Here is a 10,000-nt window from a genome sequence, read left to right as displayed (position 1 = left end):
TGCACACACTCAGCCCTCCAGCTCTAAAAGGGTGACGTGTTTTGGTGCTCAGTTGCTAGAGAAATCTCGTGTTCAGCTACCAGAACGGGACTTGCTGTGCACATTCCCGCTCCACTCGAGACGGCAGACACCCGGGCTCTGGAGCTTGAATCGGACCTCTGTTAGACAACACAGGTGGACTTCTCGGCCTCACAAGAGAGCAATACGCCAGCGGGTGAACAGGAGAGTCGTGCCGACAAAACCCACTGACTTTTAAAACTGTCCGTCTGCCACTTGGGACAGAGAGAGGAACCTGACGAGCCTGAACACCAGCCTTGGCTGGACCGCTCGGGCCCTCCCATGTCGGACGCGAGTCGCCAAATCGATCGGAAGAGAGTACCGATTCCTCTCAAAAAGTCTGCGTGCCCGTTATTATAAAAGCAGCCCACCGGCCGCGGTGCCTTGCCCACAAACACACTTGGTGTCTGGGGTGATTCAGAGCCGCCGCGGCTCGAAAGTGTCAACCTGTTTTAAAAGTCATCGCTATGCCGGCACAGGTGACTTTCAAGTTAAAGAGTTCTCTTTATTGGCTTTCAAAAAAATCTGCAAAGTGTCACAGAGATTTTGAGAAACTCTTTTTTTTCTTTATATTATTATAATATAATATAATGTGTATATGTTTTCGAAAAGCATCCACCAGCAATCCATGGTGAGCCTCTCTCTGCTGGCAAGCTCCTCCTGCCTGAGCCCGACGCTGTCGAGGCTCAACACGATTTCAGACTGACAAAGAGTTCGAAAATTGCCGCCTGATGTAGCTTTAAATGCTGACAGGTGACTTCCGAGTGCTCTTGTAAAGGTCTCCGCTTTGAAATTGAGAGCCTTTTGCCAAGTGTCACTTTTTCAGGCACTCTTAAAGTGCACCTGGGCTGTCAGAGAAAGCTCTGAAAATCGTGTTCTCGAAAATCTCCGGGTACCCGACCAATCCCTAGGTGCCCGAATGACAAGTGTCAATTCGGCAGGACGGCCTCCCACCTCCGGCCGCAGATGCGTCACTAAATCCCCGCAACGGGGGCTTTCTCATTTCGGCATAGGGGCTTCCGCGGCCAACTCATTAACCTGTGCTCGGACTTTTTGTGCCACAAGTGCAAGGGACCGTTTGCCGGCAGCTACTCGCACCCCCCCGCCCAGGGGGGGAATCCTCTGACCGGAGATCCGAAACGCCGGCCGAATCCATCCCCGTCGGACTTCCGAAGGGGTTCCCTCGACCGACTGACTTCCGAACTCCTTTCTGGGCTTAAACGGGTGGAATTCGGACCCTCTCGCAAGGGAGCCGAAGCCCGCCAGCCCCGGGAGGCCTCGGGGCCGCCGTTTTCAAGCCCGACCAAAAAACCCGAAAAATGGGGAAAAATGGGAAAAATTCCCACTCCCAAAAGGCTTAAAAGTCGGTTGGGCGGCAGCCCGGGTCGGTCTCTGCAGACCTGGAGGCGCTAGACACAAGTCTGGTAAACAGGCTAAGTCTCGACATGCCACCTCTTACTATCCTGCAGGTACCCCGCCAATCCCCCCGGAACCGGCTGGCAATTGGCGAATCAGCGGGACGAATTTGAATTCGTGACCGACTCTCTGACACCGAATCGCCGCAAACGCGTTTCGATTTTTCGGCTTCGGTACCTCCCATCAGACTTTGACTGGCCATATCTCCGGACTCACGTGTCGCAGCCGGGACCTTCAGGTACCGTTCGACGCGTCTACCCCTGCCCCGTCGAATGGCGCCCCTCGCGGTGTGGTCCGATTTCCGCATTTTGGTCAGATTTGCCTTCAAAATTTTCAGATTGAGTTGACGAATGCCCCCTACGGGGTAACCTCTTGCCCTTTCGGACCTGGTCCCTGTGACTTAATTTCCGCCTTTTGCTCAATCGTTTCCCCATTTATAATTAATTTTAAAAATCGGGTTACTCAGTTCTGGTTTACCAGTTCCCTCTTCGGACTTAGTTTTTGGTTAATCATTTCCGGTTCACCAGTTCCCGTTTTGGACTTAGTCTCTGCGGGCCGTTTCTCACCTTTTGGTTCATCAGTTCCCCTCTTTTAATAATTTTTTGGCTGCTTTCGTTTGATCATTTCCCTGCCTTCTGGGTAACTTTTCCCCCTTAGGACTTCATCGCCGCACATAATTTTCGACTTCTGGTTGATCATTTCACCCCTTTTAATCATTTTTGCAACTTTTGGTTAACCATTTCCCCCAGCTTCTGGTTAACCATTTCCCCTTTGGGACTTAGTCTCTGAGCATTCTTTTGGGATTCTGGTTAATCATTTGCCAATTTTTAAAAAATGTTGCCACTTTTGTTTAATGCTTTCTGGTCAACCTTTGCCTCTTTCAGACTTCCCCGCGGCACATTGCTTCAGCCTCCTGGTTAATCATTTCACCCCTTTTAATCATTTTTGCAACTTTTGGTTAACCATTTCCCCCAGCTTCTGGTTAACCATTTCCCCTTTGGGACTTAGTCTCTGAGCATTCTTTTGGGATTCTGGTTAATCATTTGCCAATTTTTAAAAAATGTTGCCGCTTTTGTTTAATGCTTTCTGGTCAACCTTTCCCTCTTTCAGACTTCACCGCGGCACATTGCTTTAGCCTCCTGGTTAATCATTTCACCCCTTTTAATCATTTTTGCAACTTTTGGTTAACCATTTCCCCCAGCTTCTGGTTAACCATTTCCCCTTTGGGACTTAGTCTCTGAGCATTCTTTTGGGATTCTGGTTAATCATTTGCCACTTTTTAAAAAATGTTGCCGCTTTTGTTTAATCGTTTCCCTGCTATGTGGTCAACCTTTTCCCCTTTCAGACTTCATCGCCGCGCATTGTTGTCGACTTCTGGTTAATCATTTTTCCCCTTTAAATCTTTTTTTGCCACTTTCGGTTAACCATTTCACCCAGCTTCTGGTTAACCATTTGCCCCATTATACTGAATTTTTCCGCTTTGGTTTAATCATTTCCCTGCTTTCTTGTCAACCTTTTCCCCTTTTGGACTTCGCCGCCGCACTTTGCTTTTGCCTTCTGGTTAAACATTTCTCCCCTTTTAATCCTTTTTCCCACTTTTGGTTCACCAGTTCACCCAGCTTCTGGTTAACCATTTCCCCTTTGGGACTTAAGTCTCTGAGCATTCTTTTGGGATTCTGGTTAACCATTTGCCACTTTTTAAAAAATGTTGCCGCTTTTGTTTAATGCTTTCCCTGCTTTCTGGTCAACCTTTTCCCCTTACGACTTCGCCGCCGCACTTTGCTTTCGCCTTCTGGTTAATCATTTCACCCCTTTTAATCCTTTTTCCCACTTTGGGTTAGACAGTTCACCCAGCTACTGGTTAACCATTTGCCCCTTTGGGACTTAAGTCTCTGAGCATTATTTTGGGATTCTGGTTCACCATTTGTCCCTTTTTTAAAAATGTTGCTGCTTTTGTTTAATGCTTTCCCTGCTTTGCGGTCCACCTTTCCCTCTTTCCGACTTCATCGCCGCACCTTGTTTACGACATCTGGTTAAACATTTCTCCCCTTTTAATCCTTTTTCCCACTTTGGGTTAAGCAGTTCACCCTGCTTCTGTTTAACCATTTGCCCCTTTTTTACTGAATTTTTCCGCTTTGGTTTAATCATTTCCCTGCTTTCTTGTCAAACTTTTCCCCTTTTGGACTTCGCCGCCGCACTTTGCTTTCACCTTCTGGTTAAACATTTCTCCCCTTTTAATCCTTTTTCCCACTTTTGGTTAAACAGTTCACCCAGCTTCTGGTTAACCATTTGCCCCTTTGGGACTTAAGTCTCTGAGCATTCTTTTGTGATTCTGGTTCACCATTTGTCCCTTTTTAAAAGATATTGCTGCTTCTGTTTAATCCTTTCCCTGCTTTGCGGTCAACCTTTTCCTCTTTCAGACTTCATCGCCGCGCATTGTTTTCGACATCTGGTTCAACATTTCTCCCCTTTTAATCCTCTTTCCCACTTTTGGTTAAGCAGTTCACCCAACTTCTGGTTAACCATTTGCCCCTTTTTACTGAATTTTTCTGCTTTTGTTTAATCATTTCCCTGCTTTCTGGTCAACCTTTTCCCCTTTAGGACTTCGCCGCCGCACTTTGCTTTCGCCTTCTGGTTAATCATTTCACAACATTTTAATCCTTTTTCCCACTTTTGGTTAAACAGTTCACCCAGCTTCTGGTTAACCATTTGCCCCTTTGGGACTTAAGTCTCTGAGCATTCTTTTGGGATTCTGGTTCACCATTTGTCCCTTTTTAAAAGATATTGCTGCTTCTGTTTAATCCTTTCCCTGCTTTGCGGTCAACCTTTTCCTCTTTCAGACTTCATCGCCGCGCATTGTTTTCGACATCTGGTTCAACATTTCTCCCCTTTTAATCCTCTTTCCCGCTTTTGGTTAAGCAGTTCACCCTGCTTCTGGTTAACCATTTGCCCCTTTTTACTGAATTTTTCTGCTTTGGTTTAATCATTTCCCTGCTTTATGGTCAACCTTTTCCCCTTTAGGACTTTGACGCGGCACATTGCTTTCGCCTTCTGGTTAATCATTTCACCCCTTTTAATCCTTTTTCCCACTTTTGGTTAAACAGTTCACCCAGCTACTGGTTAACCATTTCCCCTTTGGCACTTAAGTCTCTGAGCATTCTTTTGGGATTCTGGTAAACCATTTGTCCCTTTTTAAAAAATGCTGCTGCTTTTGTTTAATGCTTGCCCTGCTTTGCGGTCGATCATTTCACCCCTTTTAATCCATTTTTGCCACTTTGGGTTAAACAGTTCACACAACTTCTGGTTCACCATTTCACATTTCGGAACTTTTATTCCCACCATTACTTTGGGCTTCTGGTTCATCATTTCACGCTGTTTTACAAATCTTTGCCGCTTCACTTTTAATCCACAAACCGTGGCTCGCTTTCGGGTGGGGGGGGGGTAGCGGGTTTGGGCCGGGCACTCGACATCCCGGTGTGCGACCGGGTTCGTTCTGGTACCGCTCGGTGCCCCTCGTCCTGCTCTTGCCGCGGAAGCAAACCAGACGACCGTCGGTCTCACGCCCGAGGGGAGAGGAGGCGGAAAGCGGTTTGCAGCCTTTCGCTGTACCTCCGGCGGGCAGCGCCGCACCTCCGAGTGCTCGGTACCGTTCGCTGCGCCTCGTCCGGCCGCACGCAGCGAGCCAAACCCGGAGGAAATCGGCCTGTGCCTTCTCGAGATATGGGCCTCCGGGTGGGACGGACAAACCGGGGCCCCGAGCTCGCTTTCGGCGGCCCGGCACTCGACTTCCCGGTGTCCGAACGTGATCCTTCCGGTACCCTTCGGTGCCCCTTGCCCGACTCCAGCTCCCGTGCTGAAGCGGAGTCGGTCGGCCTGACGGCCGCCGAGTTAGCCAGCGGAAAGCGGTGCGCAGCCTTTCGCTTGCAGCTCCGGCGGGCAGCGCCGCACCTCCGGCTGCTCAGTGCCGTCCGCTGCTCCCCTTCCGGCTGCACGCAGCGAACCATACCCGGAGGAAATCGGCCTCGGCCTTCCGGAGATATGGGCCTGCGAGTGGGACCAATAAATCGGTGCACATTTCCGGCTCGGTTTCCGGCCTCGGCACTATCAGTTCACGCCGTCCGACCGACGTCGTTCTGGCACGGTTCCGTTGCTCCTTGATCCGGTCCAGCCACGGTAATCAGCCGAAGATGGTGGGGGGGGGGACACATTGCCCGCCGAGTTAGCCGGAGGAAATCGGCCTCGGACTTCCTCAGATATCAGCCTCCGGGTGGGACAGACAAACCGGGGACCCGAGCACGCTTTCGGCGGCCCGCTGGTCGACTTCCCGGTGTGCGACCGGGTTCGTTCCGGTACCGTTCGCTGCCCCTCGTCCTGCTCTAGCCGCGGAGACAAACCCGACGACCGTCGGTCTCACGCCCGCGGAGGGAGGTGGCGGAAAGTGGTTTGCAGCCTTTCGCTGTACCTCCGGCGGGCAGCGCCCGACCTCCGAGTGCTCGGTACCGTCCGCTGCGCCTGGTCCTGCCGCACACAACGAGCCATACCCGGTGGAAATCGGCCTGTGCCTTCCAGAGATATGGGCCTCCGGGTGGGACGGACAAACCGGGGCCCCGTGCTCGCTTTCGGCGGCCCGCTAGTCGACTTCCCGGTGTGCGACCGGGTTCCTTCCGGTACCGTTCGCTGCCCCTCGTCCTGCTCTAGCCGCGGAAACAAACCCGACGACCGTCGGTCTCACGCCCGCGGAGGGAGGCGGCGGAAAGTGGTTTGCAGCCTTTCGCTGTACCTCCGGCGGGCAGCGCCCGACCTCCGAGTGCTCGGTACCGTCCGCTGCGCCTGGTCCGGCCGCACGCAACGAGCCATACCCGGAGGAAATCGGCCTGTGCCTTCCGGAGATATGGGCCTCCGGGTGGGACGGACAAACCGGGGCCCCGAGCGGTGGCACCCTGCTCGCTTTCGGCGGCCCGGCACTCGACTTCCCGGTGTGCGAACGTCATCGTTCCGGTACCCTTCGGTGCCCCTTGCCCCACTCTAGCTCCGGTGCTAAAGCGGAGTCGGTCGGTCTCACGGACGCCGAGTTAGCAGGCGGAAAGGGGTGCGCAGCCTTTCGCTGTCACTCCGGCGGGCAGCACCGCACCTCCGAGTGCTCGGTACCGAACGCTGCGCCTCCTCCTGCCGCACGCAACGAGCCATACCCGGAGGAAATCGGCCTCGGCGTTCCGGAGTTATCCGCCTCCGAGTGGGCCTGACCAAGCGGGGTGAACTGGAAATCATTAACCAACGTACTTCCATGTTTTCACCCGCAGAGGGCAGCACTCTCTTCTCCGTTTTAAACTGGGCCGACCCGGCTCCGTTTCGAGACCCGGCACTCGACTTCCCGGTGTGCGACCGGGTTCGTTCCGGTACCGTTCGCTGCCCCTCGTCCTGCTCTAGCCGCGGAACTAAACCCGACGACCGTCGGTCTCACGCCCGCGGAGGGAGGCGGCGGAAAGTGGTTTGCAGCCTTTCGCTGTACCTCCGGCGGGCAGCGCCCGACCTCCGAGTGCTCGGTACCGTCCGCTGCGCCTGGTCCGGCCGCACACAACGAGCCATACCCGGAGGAAATCGGCCTGTGCCTTCCGGAGATATGGGCCTCCGGGTGGGACGGACAAACCGGGGCCCCGAGCGGTGGCACCCTGCTCGCTTTCGGCGGCCCGGCACTCGACTTCCCGGTGTGCGAACGTCATCGTTCCGGTACCCTTCGGTGCCCCTTGCCCCACTCTAGCTCCGGTGCTAAAGCGGAGTCGGTCGGTCTCACGGACGCCGAGTTAGCAGGCGGAAAGGGGTGCGCAGCCTTTCGCTGTCACTCCGGCGGGCAGCACCGCACCTCCGAGTGCTCGGTACCGAACGCTGCGCCTCCTCCTGCCGCACGCAACGAGCCATACCCGGAGGAAATCGGCCTCGGCGTTCCGGAGTTATCCGCCTCCGAGTGGGCCTGACCAAGCGGGGTGAACTGGAAATCATTAACCAACGTACTTCCATGTTTTCACCCGCAGAGGGCAGCACTCTCTTCTCCGTTTTAAACTGGGCCGACCCGGCTCCGTTTCGAGACCCGGCACTCGACTTCCCGGTGTGCGACCGGGTTCGTTCCGGTACCGTTCGCTGCCCCTCGTCCTGCTCTAGCCGCGGAACTAAACCCGACGACCGTCGGTCTCACGCCCGCGGAGGGAGGCGGCGGAAAGTGGTTTGCAGCCTTTCGCTGTACCTCCGGCGGGCAGCGCCCGACCTCCGAGTGCTCGGTACCGTCCGCTGCGCCTGGTCCGGCCGCACACAACGAGCCATACCCGGTGGAAATCGGCCTGTGCCTTCCGGAGATATGGGCCTCCGGGTGGGACGGACAAACCGGGGCCCCGAGCTCGCTTTCGGCGGCCCGCTAGTCGACTTCCCGGTGTGCGAACGTCATCCTTCCGGTACTCAACCGTGCCCCTTGCCCCACTCTAGCTCCGGCGGTAAAGCGGAGTCGGTCGGTCTCACGGACGCCGAGTTAGCAGGCGGAAAGCGGTGCGCAGCCTTTCGCTGTCACTCCGGCGGGCAGCATCGCACCTCCCAGTGCTCGGTACCGTCCGCTGCGCCTGGTCCGGCCGCACACAACGAGCCATACCCGGAGGAAATCGGCCTGTGCCTTCCGGAGATATGGGCCTCCGGGTGGGACGGACAAACCGGGGCCCCGAGCGGTGGCACCCTGCTCGCTTTCAGCGGCCCGTCACTCGACTTCCCGGTATGCGAACGTGATCGTTCCGGTACCCTTCGGTGCCCCTTGCCCCACTCTAGCTCCGGTGCTAAAGCGGAGTCGGTCGGTCTCACGGACGCCGAGTTACCAGGCGGAAAGCGGTGCGCAGCCTTTCGCTGTCACTCCGGCGGGCAGCACCGCATCTCCGAGTGCTCGGTACCGTACGCTGCGCCGCCTCCTGCCGCACGCAACGAGCCATACCCGGAGGAAATCGGCCTCGGCGTTCCGGAGTTATCCGCCTCCGAGTGGGCCTGACCAAGCGGGGTGAACTGGAAATCATTAACCAACGTACTTCCAGGTTTTCACCCGCAGAGGGCAGCACTCTATTCTCCGTTTTAAATTGGGCCGACCCGGCTCCGTTTCGAGACCCGGCACTCGACTTCCCGGTGTGCGAACGTGATCGTTCCGGTACCCAACCGTGCCCCTTGCCCCACTCTAGCTCCGGCGGTAAAGCGAAGTCGGTCGGTCTCACGGACGCCGAGTTAGCAGGCGGAAAGCGGTGCGCAGCCTTTCGCTGTCACTCCGGCGGGCAGCATCGCACCTCCCAGTGCTCGGTACCGTACGCTGCGCCTCCTCCTGCCGCACGCAACAAGCCATACCCGGAGGAAATCGGCCTCGGCCTTCCTGAGATATCAGCCTCCGAGTTGGCCCGACGAGTCGGTGGCACCCTGCTCGCTTTCAGCGGCCCGGCACTCGACTTCCCGGTATGCGAACGTGATCGTTCCGGTACCCTTCGGTGCCCCTTGCCCCACTCTAGCTCCGGTGCTAAAGCGGAGTCGGTCGGTCTCACGGACGCCGAGTTAGCAGGCGGAAAGCGGTGCGCAGCCTTTCGCTGTCACTCCGGCGGGCAGCACCGCACCTCCGAGTGCTCGGTACCGTACGCTGCGCCTCCTCCTGCCGCACGCAACGAGCCATACCCGGAGGAAATCGGCCTCGGCGTTCCGGAGTTATCCGCCTCCGAGTGGGCCTGACCAAGCGGGGTGAACTGGAAATCATTAACCAACGTACTTCCAGGTTTTCACCCGCAGAGGGCAGCACTCTCTTCTCCGTTTTAAACTGGGCCGACCCGGCTCCGTTTCGAGACCCGGCACTCGACTTCCCGGTGTGCGACCGGGTTCGTTCCGGTACCGTTCGCTGCCCCTCGTCCTGCTCGAGCCGCGGAACCAAACCCGATGACCGTCGGTCTCACGCCCGCGGAGGGAGGCGGCGGAAAGTGGTTTGCAGCCTTTCGCTGTACCTCCGGCGGGCAGCGCCGGACCTCCGAGTGCTCGGTACCGTCCGCTGCGCCTGGTCCGGCCGCATACAACGAGCCATACCCGGAGGAAATCGGCCTGTGCCTTCCGGAGATATGGGCCTCCGGGTGGGACGGACAAACCGGGGCCCCGAGCGGTGGCACCCTGCTCGCTTTCAGCGGCCCGGCACTCGACTTCACGGTGTGCGAACGTGATCGTTCCGGTACCCAACGGTGCCCCTTGCCCCACTCTAGCTCCGGCGGTAAAGCGGAGTCGGTCGGTCTCACAGACGCCGAGTTACCAGGCGGAAAGCGGTGCGCAGCCTTTCGCTGTCACTCCGGCGGGCAGCACCGCACCTCCGAGTGCTCGGTACCGTACGCTGCGCCTCCTCCTGCCGCACGCAACGAGCCATACCCGGAGGAAATCGGCCTCGGCGTTCCGGAGTTATCCGCCTCCGAGTGGGCCTGACCAAGCGGGGTGAACTGGAAATCATTAACCAACGTACTTCCAGGTTTTCACCCGCAGAGGGCAG

This window comes from Heptranchias perlo, unplaced genomic scaffold, assembly GCF_035084215.1.
Source record: "Heptranchias perlo isolate sHepPer1 unplaced genomic scaffold, sHepPer1.hap1 HAP1_SCAFFOLD_542, whole genome shotgun sequence".
Lineage (NCBI taxonomy): Eukaryota > Metazoa > Chordata > Chondrichthyes > Hexanchiformes > Hexanchidae > Heptranchias > Heptranchias perlo.
The sequence above is the reverse complement of the archived record's forward strand: the minus strand, read 5'-3'. Positions refer to the sequence as shown.